This window comes from Hemitrygon akajei, chromosome 11 (assembly GCF_048418815.1).
Source record: "Hemitrygon akajei chromosome 11, sHemAka1.3, whole genome shotgun sequence".
Lineage (NCBI taxonomy): Eukaryota > Metazoa > Chordata > Chondrichthyes > Myliobatiformes > Dasyatidae > Hemitrygon > Hemitrygon akajei.
Genome location: NC_133134.1, coordinates 12116609 through 12136299, shown reverse-complemented (window position 1 = coordinate 12136299; position 19691 = coordinate 12116609). Strand labels below are relative to the sequence as shown.

General features: G+C 41.7%; 1 protein-coding gene across 5 annotated transcripts in view; it reads right to left on the bottom strand.

Moving 5' to 3' along the window:
• Positions 1 to 19691, bottom strand: part of traf7 (TNF receptor-associated factor 7) — a 100512-nt gene that overhangs the window by 71270 nt on the left and 9551 nt on the right. For 2 of the 5 annotated variants that reach the window (XM_073060216.1, XM_073060220.1), the window contains one exon: positions 3267 to 3485. The exons of the other annotated variants lie outside the window; for them this stretch is intronic. The gene's annotated coding sequence lies outside the window, so the exon portion shown is untranslated. The remainder of the gene's footprint in view (positions 1 to 3266; positions 3486 to 19691) is intronic. 5 annotated transcript variants of the gene reach the window in all.

Sequence of the window (19691 nt, the reverse complement as noted above, 5' to 3'; positions counted from 1 at the left end):
ATCATTTACCAGGGAATTATAAATGATGTGATTTTCATTGACATTATGACCCGCCCTTCCATGTCTCTGCATATAGTGGATCATGATAAAATACACTGCTGCAGAGCAGAGTTAGTGAAACAACTGGATGAAAATGAGATGGGAACACAAGGAAAGTAAACACTAGAAACAGACAATAGAGTGTGAGAAGGAATATAGGAAGCAGAGTGTCTAGGCGAGATAGTTCTTTCTTCATAACCACAGAATCTGAATGACAATATAACCTGCATTGTAGTTTACTTTTAAAGAAATAAGTATTGCTAGGTTATATTTGACATTGTAAACTGCACTGCTCCATATTCATCAGGTATCACTGTTGTGGGACACAGTGATTCACAATGCACTGTAAATTATCTTTGGTTAAGGGAAGCTCCCTGCGTATAGAAAACAAGTATGTTATTATAATTTCATTCTTAAAAAGAAACTACTCAATTATGATAGGTTATTTCCCAATTAATCAATCTGTCCTCCACACCTTCTATCAAAACTGTCCCTTCAAACTTGTTTTGATTGAAATGCAGAAGATTTTGGCTGAGGTAATTGCCTCAACCTATACTGAGAATGCAATTGTCTCTGACACTTGTAAGACCATAAAGACCAGAGATAGGAAGAGAATTAGACCATTTGGCCCAAAGACAGCTCAGTCATTCTAGCAAGACTGATTTCTTATCCCTCTGAACACCACTCTCCTGTCATCTCCCCGAAACATCTGATGCATTCTCTAATCAAGAAGCTATCAGCCTCCACTTTAAATATATCCACTGACTTGTTCTCCACAGCCTTTAATTGAATCTATCTATTCGATAGATTCAATAAGATTCCCTCATTATTCTAAACTCCAGAGCTATCAAACACTCATATATTAACCCCTTCATTCCCAAAATCATTCTCATGAACTTCCTCCGGACCCTCTCCAATGTCAGCACATCTTTTCTTAGATGAGAGTCTCAAAACTGCTTATACTCCAAGTGCAGTCTGACCAATGCCTTATAAAGTGTCACCATTATATCCTTGCTTATATATTCTAGTCCCCTCAAAATTAATCGCATTCTAACAAAGCATTTGCCTTCTTTACCTCTGACTGCACCCGCACGTGGAGTTGGAATCCTACACATTGACTCCAACTCACTTTGCACCTCTGATTTCTGAATTTTCTCCCTATTTAGGAAATAATCCATGCCTTTATTCTTTCTAAATTTTATTCTTTCTAAGTGCACGACCATACACATCCCTATACTTTATTTCATCCACAATTTATTTTCCCCTTCACCTAATCTGTACAAGTCATTCTGCAGTACCCCTACTTCCTTAACACTAACTGTTCCTCCATATATTGAGTGAACTCGGCCTTTTCTCCTTGGAGCGATGGAGGATGAGAGGTGACTTGATAGAGGTGAATAAGATGATGAGAGGCAATGATGGTGTGGACAGCCAGAGGCTTTTGCCCATGGCTGAAATGGCTAACACAAGAGGGTATAGTTTTAAGGTGCTTGGAAGTAGGTACAGAGAAGATGTCAGAGGTAAGTTTTTCACACAGAGAGTGGTGGGTGCATGGAATGCACTGCTGGCGACGGTGGTGGAGACAGATACAATAGGGTCTTTTAAGAGACTCATAGATAAGTACATGGAGCTTAGAAAAATAGAGTGACAGTGTCAGGGTCAGGAGTTGAGCATTGAGTCAGGGTCTGGGATAGCGATGGGGGTCAGTGCTATAAATTGAGGTATGAGTTGGGTCAGCTATGGGTCAGGAATGGTATTTAGAATTAGGGATTCGGATTAGATAGAAACATAGAAAAACTACAGCTCAATACAGGCCCTTCGGCCCACAATGATGTGCCAGACCTGTACTTACTTTAGAAATTCCTTAGGATTACCCTTAGCCCTCTATTTTACTAAGCTCCCTGTACCTATCCAGGAGTCTCTTAAAAAACCCTATTGTATCTACCTCCACCACCGTCGCCAGCAACTCATTCCATGGGCTCACCACTCTGTGTGTAAAAAACTTACCCCTGACATCTCCTCTGTACCACTTCCAAGCATCTTAAAACTGTGCCCTCTCCAGTTAGCCATTTCAGCCCTGGGAAAAAGCCTCTGGCTATCCACACAATCAATGCCACTCACCATCTTATGTACCTTAGTCAGGCCACCTCTCATCCTCTGCTGCTCCAAGGAGAAAAGGCTGAGTTCACTCGACCTATTCTTATAAGGCATGCTCCCCAATCCAGGCAACATCCTTGTAAATCTCCTCTGCACCCTTTCTATAGTTTCTACATCCTTCCTGTAGTGAGGTGACCAGATCTGAGCACAGTACTCCAAGTGGGGTCTGACCAGGGTTCTATAAAGCTGCAACATTACCTTTTGGCTCTTAAATTCAATCCCGCGGTTGATGAAGGCCAATGCACCAAATGCCTTCTTAACCACAGAGTCAACCTGTGCGGCAGCCTTGAATGTCCTATGGACTTGGACTCCAAGATCCCTCTGATCCTCCACACTGCCAAGAGTCTTACCATTAATACTATATTCTGCCATCATATTTGACCTACCAAAATGAACCACCTCACACTTATCTGGGTTGAACTCCGTCTGCCACTTCTCAGCCCAGTTTTGCATCCTATCGATGTCCTGCTGTAACCTCTGACAACCCTCCACGCTATCCACAACACCCCCAAAGATAAAAAATTACGACTGTGATCAGGGACTGGCTTAGCGTTTAGGGATTGGGGTAATGGTTACAGGTTGATGCTGAGGTGAAGTGCCCATTAATTGCCCCTCCACCCATCTTCGATCGTCATCCAAATCATTGACATACATGAAAAGACACGGTCCCTACCTGACCCCTGTAGAACACCAGATAAAAATGAGATAGGACACATGACAAATAAGGATAATAATTCTATCTTTCAAAGACAAGTCTTTAATGTCTTTTATTAGGGAATTATAAATCTTTGACATGTGATGGAGCAGAGCTAAAGACAGTGCCAGAGAGGAAGAGGAAATTCTCCCAGCAAAGCAGTTTAAATTTTCCTTCGAGAAAAGTCTCTATTTTCTCTTTTCAAGGTTGCTGGGGTCCATGGACACACATACATACATACACACATATAGATATACATCTTCATGGTGAGAGTTTACTGCTGAATCTCGAAAACAGTACTACAGATGGCCTGTAACATCAAAACAGTGAATGTTTGTCTCTCCTCTCGCTGTGGAAAGAATGACATTTCACTCACCCTTGTTAGTGAGAGCCCAATGGATGTCAAACTTGCGATAAACGTTAGTTTTTGATGGACTGTAGACTATAGTCTCTCCTTGGGGCTTTGCTGTTACTTGCATGGTGGGTGGTGGGAGTGCTGATGCTTTCTGCTAGAATAAGTAGGGGGAGGGGGCTTTGGGGTTCTTGCATTTCTTCTGTCATTTGTTCATTGGGGTACTTCATGTTTCGAGGATGTCTGCAGAAAGTAAGAATTTAAGGTTGCAATTTGTATATATTCTAACATTAAATGGAACCATTGAAACATTATGACCCACCCTTCTATGTCTCTGCATATGGTGGGATCACGATAAAATACACTGCTGTAGAGCAGAGTTGAGAGCTAGTGAAACAACTGGACAAAAATGAGATGGGAATGGAAGGAAAGAAAGCACAAGAAACAGACAATAGAGTGCGAGAAGGAATAGAGGAAGCAGAGCGTCTGGGTGAGCTAGTTCTTTCTTCATAACCTCATTATGATCTGCATTGCAGTTTACTTTTAAACAAATAAGTATTATTAGGTTATATTTAACGTTGTAAACTACACTGCTCCATGTTCATCAAGTATCACTGCTGTGGGATACCGTGATTCACAATGCATTGTAAATTACTGTACTTTGGTTAAGGGAAGTTCCCTGCGTATAGTAGTAAACAAGTATGTTATTGTAATTTCATTCTTTAAAAAAAGCTACTTAATTACGACAGGGTCTTTCCCAATTAATCAATCTCTCCTCCACACCTATCAAAAGAATCCCTTCAAAGATTTTTTAAATTGAAATGCAAAAGATTTTGGCTGAGGGATTTGCCTCAAACCATACTGAAGATGCAAGTGTCTCTGATACTCATAAAAACTGTGAAGATTATAAAGACATAGGTGGAGAATTAGACCATTTGGCCCAAAGTCTGATCCACCATTCCATCATGGCTGATTTATTATCCCTCTCAACCCCATTCTCCTGCCTCCTCCCCGTAACCTTCGATGCCCTTACTAATCAAGAATCTATCGACCTTCACTTTAAATATACCCAAGGACTTGGTCTCTACAGCCTTTCAATATTCGATAGATTTCAATGAGATTCCACACCCCCCATTCATTCTTCTAAACTCCAGCGTGTATAGGCCTAGAGCCCTCCTCATATATTAACCATTTCATTCCCCGAATCATTCTTGTGAATCTCATCTAGATCCTCTCCAATGCTAGCACATCTTTTCTTATATAAGATGTCAAAAACTTTTCACAACAATCTAGGTGCAATCTGACTAATACTTTATAAAGCCCCAGCATTACATCCTCACTTTCCTATTTTCATCCCCTCAAAATGAATTCTAACATTGTATTTGCCTTCTTTATGACTAACTCCACCTGCAATTTAACCTTTAGGGAATCCTAAACAATCACTCCAAGTCCCTTTGCACCTCTGATTTCTGAATTTTCTCCCTGTATAGAAACAAGTCCTTTATTCCTTCTATCAAAGTATATGACCATAGGCTTACCCACTATGTTCCATCTGCCATTTCTTTATCCATTCTCCTAATCTGTATGAAGTCCTTCTGCAGTGTCCCTGCTTCCTACACTAGCTGCCCTTCCACCTATCTTCATTTGTCATCCAACTCATTGACATATAACGTGAAAAGAAGCTGTCCCAACACCGACCCCCTGCGAAACATCATTATTCACTGGCAGCCAACCATAAAAAGCTCCCTTTCATTCCCACTCTGCAAGTCAACCAACCTTTTATCCTTGCTGTTATCTTTCCTGTAAAACTATGATGTTCTATTTTATTTAGCAGCCTCATGTGCAGCACCTTGTCAAACACCTTTTGAAAATCCAAGTAAAATAGTTAAGATTGGGGACTGGGTCAGGGTCAGAAGTTGAGCATTGGTTAGGGGAAGGGACAGGGCTCGAGTTAGCAATAAGACTCAGCGTTGTAAATTGAAGTATGAGTCAGGATCTAATATTTTGGATAAATTAGTTTCATATGGGTCTAGAACGGTATTCTGGGAGGCCCACTAGGATGTCTATGTTTGCATACCCCTCAATCTGCTCTGAATCCGTTCTCTTACCCTTTCATTGTCCAGATGAATGCATCAGTGTCACTGAATTATTTATTCCTGCATGAGAAATTTATTCAACCGAAGCATTACATTCCATTTAAATGGAGGGTCTGCAACTTACAAAAGCCCAGATCTCCTGAGAGTTACATACATGAAACTCAACACCAGCCCACCACAGGCCAAGACGCAGGCATTTTTGAGAGCAGTGCTTTGATGTAGATCTTGAGACCCACTCAGATGCCGAGGGTGAGGATGTCCCTGTACTGCTCCCTGCTCGATGAAGACATCGTATCAAAGAGTAGCTACCACCTTACATAGGTGATGGAGTTTCTGACTAACTCCATCCCCTGAGACAATCTGCAATCAGTGATCAAGCTTTCCCATCAATCAAGGACAGAGGCAAATGCCCAAGATAGATCTTCCAGCCCTTCCATATCTCCGCATGAGGTATTAAATACACTGCTGTAGAGCAGAGTTAAGAGTCAGTGAAACAACTGGACAAAAATGAGATGGGAATGTAAGGAAATAAATACAATAAACAGATAATTTGACATTATAAATGGCACTGCTCCATATTCATCAGGTATCACTGCTGTGGGACACAGTGATTCACAATGCACTGTAAATTACTGTACTTTGGTTAAAGGAATTTCCACTGCATAAAGTAAACAAGTAGGTCAGTTTAATTTTATTCTTAAGAAGAAACCACTTAATTAGGACAGGGTATTTCCCAATTAACCAATCTGTCCTTCACATCTTCTATCAAAACTGTCCCTTCCAAGTTGTTTTGATTTAAATGCAAAAGATTCTGGCTGAGGCAATTGCCTCAAATCATACTGAAGATGCAACTGTCCCTGATACTCTAAGACCATAAGACATGTAAAAGTAGAATTAGGCCATTCCATCATCCCTCTCCACTCTCCTGCCTTCTTCCCATAACCTTTGATGCCCTGACTGAGCGAGTACCTATCAACATCCACTTTAAATGACTTGGCCACTCCAGTGTCTCAATGTTCAATAGATTTCAATACCATTCCTCCCTTATTCTTCGAAACGTCAGTGAGTACAGGCCCAGAACCATCAAACACCACTCATATGTTATTCTTTCATTCCTGGAATCATTCCTGTGAACCTTGTCTGAATGCTCTCCAATACCAGCACATCTTTTCTTAGATAAGATGCCCAAGACTACACAATAATCCAAGTACGGTCTGACTAGTGCCGTATAAAGCCTCAACATTACAGCCCCCTTTAATGTCTGAGGCTCTCAAAATGAACTTTAGCATTGCATTTGCCTTCTTTACCATTGACTCCATCTGCAAGTTAACAATTGGGGAATCCTACAGGATGACTCCAAGCTCCTTTGCACCTCTGATTTCAAAATTTTCTCTGTATTTAGAAAATAGTCCATGCCGTTACTCCTTCTACCAAAGAGCACGACCACACACTTTCCTACACAATATTCCTTAATAAATTTCACAACATATGCCAGTGATATTAAACCTGATTCTGATTCCAAATCTGATCTGCTATTACTTTGCTCATTCTCCTAATGTTTAAGTCCTTCTGCAGAGTCCCTGCTTCCTTAACACTATCTGTCCTTCCACCTATCTTTGTCTGTCATCCAAATCATTAACATATAATGTGAAAAGAAGTAGTCCTTACACCAACCACTGCGGAACACCACAATTCACTGGCAGCCAACCATAAGAGGCCCACTTTATTCCCAGGATATCTCCTGCTAGTCAGCCAATCTTCTATCTATGCTGGTATATTTCCTGTAAAACAATAGTCTCTTATCTCATATAGCAGCCTCATAAATGTCTTTTGAAAATCCAAGTAAAACAATCAATCTTAGGGACAGGGTCAAGTCAGGAATTGAGCATTGGGTCAGGGTCTGGGATAGGGCTTGGGTTAGTGATGAGGGTTAGTGTTATAAATTGAGGTATGTCAGATTTTGTGTTAGGGATGAGTTCGTTCCACAGGTCAGCTATGGGTCAGAACTGGTATTTAGAGTTGGGGATTAGGGTTAGATGAACAAATTACAGCTCTGATCAGAGACAGGTTTAGTGTTTAGAGACTGAGGTGATGGCTACAGATTGACGCTTGAGCGAGGGGCGAGGTTTATTGAGGGATTTGTTTATTACAATTTGAGATTTGGGTTAGAAAGCGGATGCTAAATCTATCCTTTTGGTTATAATCTGTGGTATCAGATTGTCTGATCTCCAGTCTCATTGTCTGCAATTTCACCGTGTTACAAATGTGTTTCAACATTACATTAGTGACCATTCAAGAAACTGCTTCGAATTTTTAAATGAATGACCTTTGAACCATACCGAGTTTGAGTATCTCATTCCTGACTATCACTGTCTCTGCCTTGGTCACACTGTCTGTCTCTCTCCCCACCCCCATCTAAATCTCCCTCCTTTTGAGTTGGTTCTCCCCTTTGGTTGTTGGCCATGAGCTATTTCAGGGAAAGGTTGTCCCCCTCCCCTTCGGGTCACGATGACGTCACACCACCAGTGACATTGCTTGGTGTTGCCAAGGTATCGATTGTTGTCATTGTGAGTATAGTGTCTTCATTGTTACCTGATCAACAATGTGTTCCCCTTGTGTTCCCCGTTAGTCTCTAGTGGGGGCCAGCCACCGAGCATTTTGTTTACTCCTCAATCTGTCCTCTAACCCTTTTATTGTTCAGATGAATATATCAGCACTGCTGAATTACTTATTGCAGCATGAGAAATTTATTCAACCAAAGCATTACATTCCATTTAAACTGACGGTCAACAACCCACAAAAGCCCAGATCTCCTGAGAGTGAGTGACATGAAAATCAAGACCAGCATGGAATTCAGGCGGAGTCTGTGGTATCCATGGATATGGGGCTCGGAGTCGGGAAGATGGAGCTTCCGGGCAACTAGGCGGAAAGCAGTGTCTTGTTGAATGCATAGAATCTGGTGGAGAACAAGAGGACGGTAGCCCACCATTGGCCAAGCTGCAGGCACTTCTGTCGAGTGGAACCAGCCCCAGAAGAGCAGTGCTTTGATATAGATCTCGGGTCCCACTCAGATGCGGAGGATAAGGACGCTCCTGTCACCACTCCCTGCTGGGACACATATCAAAGAGTAGCAACTACCCTACTCAGAAGACTGTTCTCGATGAACTTCCCCTCCTAACACACACTACAATCGGTAATCAATGTTTCCCATCAGTCGAGACGGCGAGGGGCGGGGGCAGCATCTAATACAGATCCTCCAGCCGCCATGGCTTTCTTTCCATAACAGCATACAATACAGAGCAGAATTAGGCCATTTGGCCCATCAAGTCTGCTCCGCCATTTAATCATGGCTGATCTATCTCCCTCTCAGTTCTAACCACCTGCCTTCTCCCCGTATCCCTGACTTAAACAAAAATATCAACCTCTGCCTTAAATATTCCCAAAGACTGGCCTCCACAGCTGCCTGTGGCAACAAATTCCAGAGATTTACTACTCTCTGACTAAAGAAATTCACAGAATCATAGAAAACCTACAGCACAATACAGGCCTTTTGGCCCACAAAGCAGTGCCGAACATGTACTTACTTTAGAAATTACCTCTGGTTACCCGTAGCCCTCTATTTTTCTGAGCTCCATGTACCTATCCAGGAGTCTCTTAAAAGGCCCTACTGAATCCGCCTTCACCACTGTTGCCGGCAGCCCATTCCACGTATTCAGCATGCTGTGTAAAAAAACTTACACTGACATCTCCTCTGTACCTACTTCTAAGCACCTTAAAACTGTGCCCTCTCGTGTTAGCCATTTCAGCCCTGGGAAAAAGCCTCTGACTATCCACACGATCGATGCCTCTCGTCATCTTATACACCTCTATCAGGTCACCTCTCATTCTCCGTCGCTCCAAGGAGAAAAGGCCGAGTTCACTCAACCAATTCTCATAAGGGATGCTTCCCAAACCAGGCAACATCTTTGTAAATCTCCTCTGCACCCTTTCTAGTTTCCTTCTCATCTCTGTTCTAAACAGTGTCCCTCCAGTCTGAGGGTGTGTCTTGGAACCCCCATCAAAGGAAACATCCTTTCTACATCCACTCTACTGAAGCATTTCAACATTCGATAGGTTTTAATGGGACACCCCCCACCGCCAACGCATTCTTCTGAATTCCAGTGAGTTTTAAAATCAGGAAGACAGGCATCCGAAAGCCACTGCAGCAACCGTCAACAAGGGACTGCTAGCTGTCTGACTCTTCAAGCTTGATAGCGGCACCTTTCTGTAAATAATTTTGTTGTCAATTATTGATACTAAACTGTACTAAATATTTTCAATATAAAACATAGGTAAAGTTTGGTGAACGGATGAACTAGTGTTGTTTTGTCATTGTCATGTTTTATTTACAGTAAAAAGCTTTACTGTATCATAAGTACATCGAGGCAGTAAAAGAAACCAAGATGCAGATAAAGTCCAGTGCATGGCAGGCTATTAAACAAAGTGATTAAAGTCTCTATCATTAAGGACACTTTCTTCCGGAAAAATGGCAGCACACTTAGACACAATGGCCTCGCCAGGTCCAAACAAAGGTGCAATTGTTCATCCTTTGTCTTTTTCAGGATTGCAAGACACTGCTGGGCATTAAGGACACCAGGCACACTGCAGGTCGACACCACTATCCAGCTGTTCGATAGTGACAGACCTGGACTTTTTACAGCCTGCTATCAGTCACCCAGGAAAGAAGACGGTGTGTGATCCAACGGACGGTGCAGGCGATTGCTCGGACATTAGTGTTGTGATTGCAAGCCCCTTTAGGATACTGGTACTATTCAATTTACTGGTTCATTGGTGAGACCGACAGCGGGGGAGCTGTATCACCTTGGTTGTTGTGCAGACAAGTCTGCCATGCCTCGGGGTCTATTGCTGCCACTGCTGCGTGCCACTGGGTTTGGGCTGACCCCTCCCATTGGTGCTGCTGTCCAGTGTTCGCACAGTGGAAGACCAGCTGGATTACCTTTGTCTGCGGCCGCACTTGCGCAAGATGAGGAACCGCTATGGTTTTGTTTCACAGAAATATGGCTCCAGGACAACATCCATGCACCATCAAACTACAGATAATGACACTCAAAGACTTAAGACCACAAGAAATCGGAGCAGAATTCAGCCATTCAGCTCATCAAGTCTGCCTCACCATTGCATCATGGCTGATTTATTATCCCTCCCAATCCCATTCTGCTGCCATTTCCCCGTACCCTTTCATGTCCTGACTAATCAAGAACTTATCAACCTTCGCTTTAAATATCTAACTACCTAAAGAAAATCCTCCTCATTTCTGTTCTAAATGGACATCCTTCAACTCTGCGGCTGTGTCCTCTGGTCCTGGACTCACCCACAATAGGAAACATCCTCTCCACATCCACTTTACCCAGACATTTCAATATTCGATAGGCTTCAATGAGATTCCCTCTCATTCTTATAAGCTCCAGTGAGTACAGGCCCAGCACCATCAAATGTGACTGATGTTAACCCTTTCATTCCTAAAATTATTCTCATGAACTTCCTCTGGATGCTCTCCATTGCCAGTAAATCTTTGATAAGGGGCATCAAAACCGCTCACAAGACTGGACTGACCAATGCCTTATAAAGCCTCAGCATTACATCCTTGCTCTTATATTCTAGTCCTCTCAAAATAAATGCTAATGCTGCATTTGCCTTCCTTACCATCGACTCAATCTGCAAATTAACTATTAGGGAATCCTGCACAAGGACTCCCAAGTCCCTTTGCACTCTGAGTTTGGAATTTTCTCGTTCAGAAAACAGTCTAGGCTTTTATTTCTTCCATCAAAGCGCATGACCATACACTCCCAGCACTATGTTCCATCCACCACTTCTTTGCCCATTCTCCCAATCTGTATTCAGACTCCATTTTTCTTCAGCACTACCTGCCCCTCCAGCTGGTATTTTCCTCAAACTTTGCCAGAAAGCCATCAATTCCATCACCCAAATCACTGACATATAATGTGAAAAGAAGATCAACCTCTGTCACAGGCAGCCAACCAGAACAGGCCCACATTATCCCCACTCTGGCTCCTGCCAGTCAGCCAATTAGTCATCCATTCATACTAGTATCTTTCCTGTAACAGAATGGGCTCCATCTTGTTAAACAGGTTCATGTGCGGCACCTTGTCAAGGGCCTTCAGAAAATTCAAGTACACAACATCCACTGACTCTCTTTTGTCTATCCTGTCTGTTATTTCCTCAAAGAATTCCAACAGATTTGTCAGGCAAGGTTTCTCCTCAAGGAAACCATGCTGACTTTGGCCTATTTTATCATGTGCCTAGAAGTACCCTGAAACTTCATCATTAATAATGGACTCCAACATCTTTCCAACCAGGGTTAGCCTATATTTGCAATTGTCCAGTGCTTCGGAATTTCCTTGGCTATGACTGATTAAATGAGGAGCATTCAGGGTGGAGCTGATTCATCAGGAATAAGTGGAAGCCCAGTGAAAATGGCCACCTCCTACAGAACCTACAGATCACATGTTGGCTTCATTAGGCCTTTCAGAATTGGAATGGGAGTAAATAATTTCTGGACGGGAAAGGTTGCTAACGTGCTGGTGGGGCTTGTGGTGCGACCTTGGGGCCCAGCACTTCTGCTTTACCTGCAGACACATTTCCTGAGACAATGGAGATGAATCCGGAGCCTCCAGCTGCATCCTAGACTAAATTTTTCAGAAACAATCCTGTGAACATCACAATCAAATGTCAAAATAACAATAAAAATAACTTGGCTAATCACAAGAGGAAGATCATAAAAATCCTAGAAAATTATGGAGCATTCTATCTGATGTTATAAATATCTCACATGCCACAAACACGTTTGTACAACATTTTAAACATTAAGATCGCCTGTAAAAGGAAAAGGTCAATAAAACCATAATTATGTGGAACTGATGCAGAAAAGGTAATGACTTAAAAATGTTATTGCAAATGATAAAGCAGCAGGCTATGGTAAAATATGCCACATAAGTCAAAATGAAAAGGGCCTTCTGGCAGCAACCTGTTTCTACATAATCAGATTAACATGGAAACAGCAAAGACAAAGATTCTTCTGGCCATGAGGCAGTAATAAATGCAATCACTCAGAGAAAGATACGTTACCTGATCAACGAAGAATAAAATGATACATCTTAGGCAAAGTAGACTAGTTCAGATAATTTATCAAGTAAAAATTCAAACTGAGATGATAAATGCCAAAGGACAAAGCCATTGAGAAGCAGGTACAGGAGCCTTAGATCCCACACCACTAGGTTCAGGAACAGTTATTACCCTTCAACCATTAAGCTCATGAATCAGTGTGGATAACTTCACTCACCTCAATTCTGAATTGATTTCACATCCTTGAAGGACTCACTTTCAAGGACTCTACAACTCATGTTCTTAATCATATAATCATATAACAATCACAGCACGGAAACAGGCCATCTCGGCCCTCCTAGTCCGTGCCGAACTCTTAATCTCACCTAGTCCCACCTACCCGCACTCAGCCCATAACCCTCCACTCCTTTTCTGTCCATATACCTATCCAATTTTACCTTAAATGACACAACTGAACTGGCCTCTACTACTTCTACAGGAAGCTCATTCCACACAGCTATCACTCTCTGAGTAAAGAAATACCCCCTCGTGTTTCCCTTAAACTTTTGCCCCCTAACTCTCAAATCATGTCCTCTCGTTTGAATCTCCCCTACTCTCAATGGAAACAGCCTATTCACGTCAACTCTATCTATCCCTCTCAAAATTTTAAATACCTCGATCAAATCCCCCCTCAATGTTCTACGCTGCAATGAATAGAGACCTAACTTGTTCAACCTTTCTCTGTAACTTAAGTGCTGAAACCCAGGTAACATCCTAGTAAATCGTCTCTGCACTCTCTCTAATTTATTGATATCTTTCCTATAATTCGGTGACCAGAACTGTACACAATATTCCAAATTTGGCCTTACCAATGCCTTGTACAATTTTAACATTACATCCCACCTTCTGTACTCAATGCTCTGATTTATAAAGGCCAGCGTTCCAAAAGCCTTCTTCACCACCCTATCTACATGAGACTCCACCTTCAGGGAACTATGCACTGTTATTCCTAGATCTCTCTGTTCCACTGCATTCCTCAATGCCCTACCATTTACCCTGTATGTTCTATTTGGATTATTCCTGCCAAAATGTAGAACCTCACACTTCTCAGCATTAAACTCCATCTGCCAACGTTCAGCCCATTCTTCTAACCGGAATAAATCTCCCTGCAAGCTTTGAAAACCCACCTCATTATCCACAACACCTCCTACCTTAGTATCATCGGCATACTTACTAATCCAATTTACCACCCCATCATCCAGATCATTTATGTATATTACAAACAACATTGGGCCCAAAACAGATCCCTGAGGCACCCCGCTAGTCACCAGCCTCCATCCCGATAAACAATTATCCACCACTACTCTCTGGCATCTCCCATCTAGCCACTGTTGAATCCATTTTATTACTCCAGCATTAATACCTAACGACTGAACCTTCTTAACTAACCTTCCAAGTGGAACTTTGTCAAAGGCCTTGCTGAAGTCCATATAGACTACATCCACTGCCTTACCCTCGTCAACATTCCTCGTAACTTCTTCAAAAAATTCAATAAGGTTTGTCAAACATGACCTTCCACGCACAAATCCATGCTGGCTACTCCTAATCAGATCCTGTCTATCCAGATAATTAAAAATACTATCTCTAAGAATACTTTCCATTAATTTACCCACCACTGATGTCAAACTGACAGGTCTATAATTGCCAGGCTTACTTCTAGAACCCTTTTTAAACAATGGAACCACATGAGCAATATGCCAATCCTCCGGCACAATCCCCGTTTCTAATGACATCTGAAAGATCTCCATCAGAGCTCCTGCTATCTCCACACAAACTTCCCTCAAGGTCCTGGGGAATATCCTGTCAGGACCCAGTGATTTATCCACTTTTAAATTTCTTAAAAGCGCCAGTACTTCCACCTCTTAGTATTTAGTATTCTTAGTATTTACTTTTTTTTATTTGCCCAGATTGTCTTCTTTAGCACATTGGTTGTTTGTCAGTCTTAGTTTGTGCATAGTTTTTCATTGATTCAATTGTATTTCTTTGTTCTATAGTGAATGCCTGTAAGAAAATGACTCTCAGGGTAGTTTATGATGACATACACACAGTAGTCACTTTATTAAGGATACCTATATACTTGCTTGTTAATGCAATAACAGATTGAGTACCCCTTTACCAAAATTCAAAAAACTTAAAATCCATTTGTTTTTATAGCACTGGCATGATATTCACAAATTGAAAATTCCACAAAGCCCTGGGAAGATTCCCAAGCCATGTGCAGGTCTCTGCACACCACAGACAGCACTGAGAAATGAGCACATATATGTAATGAACAGAAGTTAATGAAAAATAGAAAAACACGGCATAAAGTGAAAAATGAAGACCTTGAACTATGTGTTGTAGGAGTAGTTTCGTCAGCATCGGAGTGAACATATGCTGCTTAATGTAATGCTGATCATGAAGCAAGCAAAGATCTATCATGGCGAACTGAAAGTTGAAGGTAATTGTGAATATTCAGCAGGCCGGTTGCAAAAACTTAAGAAAAGGCACAGCGTTAAATTTTTGATGATAAAGCGCCTGATGATAATGAAGCAACAGATAAATTAATTAATGAGCTTGGCAAGATCATAGCTGATAAAAACCTAACAATCTAAAAGGCTGCATTGGTACATAGTGTATTTGTGATAAACATGTGTAAGACAAAGACTGCTACCAGTAGTACATAAGTTCAGAGTCGGAAATTATGGCAATCCCAAACTATCTCATTATACATTCCAAAATCTGAAACTTCTGGCCCCAAGCATTTTGGACAAGGGGTAACCTGTATCTAATCAGTCAATCATGCGGCAGCAACTCAATGCATAAAAGCACACAGACATGGTCAAAGCAATCATCAGAATGGGGAAGAAATGTGATCTAAGTGACTTTGACTGTGGAATGATTGTTGGTGCCAGACAGGGTGGTCTGAGTATCTCAGAAACTGCTGATTTGGGATTTTCACACACTCTAGAGTTGCAGAGAATGGTGGAAAAGACAAAAACATAAAGTGGGCTAAATCACCTTGCTAATGAGAAAGGTCAGAGAAAAACAGCCAGATGGGGTCAAGTGGACAGAAAGGCAACAGTAACTCAAGTAATCATGCTTTACAACAATGATGTGCAGAAGAGCATCTCTGAATGCACAACACGTCAACCCTTGAATTGGTTGGATTACAGCAGTGGAAGAACACAAGCACACACACAGTAGCCACTTTAATAGGTATATGTACTTTGATAATAAATTTACTTTGAACTTTGAAATAACACAAGGATTAAAATAAATAACTTGCTCATTTAAAAAAAAATTCTATACCATCTTTCCAACAGTGGGTTACTTTCCTGACGCACAGATTAGAAATTGATAAGAGCACGTTCCATCTACCTACTGTTCCAGTCAATTTTAAAGCTGTATTTAAATTGACTTCTCAAATTGCAATTGCAAACACCTATGTGTCAAGGTCATCTCACTTTCACAAACCAATAAAAAGGCACACTTCAGTAATAACTGAAATTAATCAATTGGCCATTAAAGCTCTTATAAATATATGACAACCAGAAAGAGGAAGCAACTGTAATTTTCAGTGTAACACAATGATAGAGAGCATACAAGATTTATACAGTTGATTTATGAATATTTGCTTTTATTTCGACAGACGATTAGAATAAGCTTTTAATAGTATGGTATCATTGGCAAATTGGCCCCTGGACCTCCAACTTTGTGCATTTTTGAAAACTGAAATCATTAATAATCAAACAAATGTCTACATCAAAAAAGTTAGTTATATCAAGCCAACCTTTAAAGCTCAGTGCTGCATTAATTACAATCGTTTATTACCACCAGCATGTGTCCTCAAACTTGTTAACTTAACAGCAGCAGTTCAATGCAATACACAATAGAGAAAGAAAACAAATCTATATATATATATATATATATATATATATATACACACACATATATAGAGTAGATTATAGCTCAAAAATAGAAATAATATACATTTTTTAAAAAAAGTGAGGTAGTGCTCATGGGTTCAATCTCCATTTAGGAATCGCAGGGCAGAGGGGAAGAAGCTGTTCCTGAATTGCTGAGTGTGTGCCTTCAGGCTCCTGTACCTCCTTCCTGATGGTAACAATGAGAAGAGGCATGCCCTGGGTGACGGGGTCCTCAATGATGGATGTCGTCTTTCTGAAGCACCGCTCCTTGAATATGTCCTGGGTAAAACAGAGGCTAGTATCCAAGATGGTGCTGATTAATTTTACAATCTTCTGTAGTTTCTTTCAATCCTGTGCAGTAGTAACCCCCCCCCCCCCACCATACCAGAGAGTGATGCAGCCTGTCAGAATGCTCTCCATAGAACATCTACAGAAGTTTGAGTTGACAGACCAAATCTCTTCAAACTCCTAATAAAATTTCTTAATGAAAGGCTGTTTTGCCTTCTTTATAGCTGCATCAAATTGTCGGGACCAGGTTAGATCCTCAGAAATCTTGACACCTAGAACTTGAAACTGCTCACTCTCTCCACTTCTGATCCCTCTATGAGGATGGGTTTGTGTTCCCTTATCTAACCCTTCCTGAAGTCCACAATTAGCTCGTTCATCTTACTGACATTGGGTGTAAGGTTGTTGCTGAAACACCACTCAACTAGCTGGTATATCTCACTCCTGAACAGCCTCTCATCTCCATCTGAGATTCTGCCAACAAATGCTGTATCATTAGCAAATTTATAGATGTACCTGAGCTATACCAAGCCACAATCATGGGTATAGAGAGAGTAGAGCAGTGGGCTAAGCACACACCCCAGAGGTGCGTCAGCGTCGATCATCAGCAAAGAAGAGATATTATCACCCATCCACACAGATTATGGTCTTCTGGTTAGGAGGTCAAGAATCCAATTGCAAAGGAAGGTACAGAGGCACAGGTTCTGTAAATTAACGATCAGGATTGTGGGAACGATGGTGTTAAATACTGAGCTATAGTCAATGAAAAGCATCCTGACATTGGTGTTTGTATTGTCCAGGTGATCTAAGGCTGAGTGAAGAGCCACTGAGACTGCATCTACCATAGATCTATTGTGGCGATAGGCAAATGGGCGCAAATATTCCAGTTTCAAATATATGCCCTGAGCCACGATATTAGGTACAGCTGTACACCTGCTCGTTATTGTATACAAGCATGGAGACATGGTTAAGAGGTTCAGTTGATGTTCAGACCAAACATCTTAATGAAGAAGAAATGTGATCTAAGCGACTCTGACCATGGAATGATTGTTGGTGCCGTTTGGGTGGTTTGAGTATTTCAGAAACTGCTGATCCCTGGAGTTTCATACACAATAATCTCTTGAGTTTACAGAGAATGATAGAAGAAACAAAAAATATCCAGTGAGCAGTTCTGTGGGTGAAAATGCCTTGTTAATCAGAGAGGTCGGAGGAGTCTCTGGCACAATTCACAGCTCCTTCAGGATTTAAGGTGGTCACCGTGATCCCTGGTTCTAAGAGGGCAATAGTAACTTACCTCAATGACTACCGTCAAGTGGCATGGACCTCCACAATAATGAAGCGCTTTGAGCAGTTGATTATGGGTGACATTAAATCCCATCTTCCTGCCCTTTCCAGTTGGCATATCACTCAAATGGAGATTAATAGATTAATTTGCAACTGTAAATTGCCCATAGTGGGCAGGTGAATGGAAGAATCGGTGGGTGTTGAGGAGCGCGTAGGGAGAGTAACAGATTCAGATTTATTTATCACATATACTTCCAAACATAGAACAAAATGCATTGTTTGCGTTTTAACAACCAACACACCCGCGCGTCAATATAGCCCATCTGTCCTGAAGAAGAAGCTCGGCTCGCAACATTTAGTCACTTCCATAGATTCTGCCTGACCAGCTGAGTTACTCCAGCATTTTCTGTGTGATGCTTCCGATGATTGGCAGAACAACACAACACAAATAAAACAACAAAGCAAGCCCCATTCCTCACTCCCACATCTCTCTCTCTCCCTCCCACATCTCTCTCTCTCCCTCCCACTTCAGGACAGGCTCTGGGCCGCCAGGTCTACAGGCTCTGGTCATCAGGCGATGAGTTCCAATCGACCTCTAGGCCCCGATCCTTGGCACCGACCCCTGGACTAGCAGACAGCAGCTCCCCGAAAACCCAGATTGAATTGGGACATGCTGAATGCCTGGCGTCGTGCCTCCTACTCGTACAGCCATCCACCAATGTAGAACAGCCCAGAGGTGTCCTCCACGCCCATGTCCACATCGCTGGCCCTTCGAGCGCTGAGCAGAGGTCCGAACTTTGGACACCTCTTGTACCATGTCCACGTTGCTGACCCCTGAATGCGGAGCAGAGGCCCAGACTGTGGATGTCCTTTGTCACCCATACACGTGGTTGGATTTTTTCGAGTACGGAGGCCTAACCTCTAACTCCTCCACATCCTTGTCCCTAAAACCTAATCTGACCCCTAACTATCCTCTCTGTCCCAAAGCCATCCTTGTAAAACACAACGGGATTAATGTAGAATTAGTGTAAATGTGTAGATAGTTGGCACAGATATAATGGGCCGAAGGGCCTGTTTCAATGCTGTACCACACTGTGACTCTGAAAATGTAACTTGGAGAAAGCATTCTTATAATAGCCAAGAGTAATCCATGAGGTACTTATACAAGCAGAATGTTTGTAGATCTGACCTTGCCAACGTTAGTTATCATTTTCAAAATTAAGCATAAATCACCATGCCAAACTAATTCCTTCTCGTGCTTTTAAATCCACGGCAAGATTTGTAGCTGAAGAATATAGTGCAATTTAGATCAAGAATTATGAACTCAAAAATAATCAAGCTATCAAATTAATAATGCATTGATGGTTTTGAGCGGTAATTAATTAAACTGACTAGTTCAATGTCGTCATTAATCGTCGCCATCAATATTCTTGATAAGAAGGTAAAAGAATGAATCCAATTTTGAGAACAATTCAATTCAGCTTTAAAAGCTAAACTGACTGATGCTGTAAACCATTCTGACGAATAAGTGAAAGATTAGAAAAATGACAAATAGATTGTGATTGTGGACTTCAGAAAGGGTGAACGAGGGAACACATGCCAGTCCTCAGAGGGATCAGAAGTGGAAAGAGTGAACAATTTCAAGTTCCTGGGTCTCTATCCTGGGCCCAACATATTGATGTAGCTACGAAGAA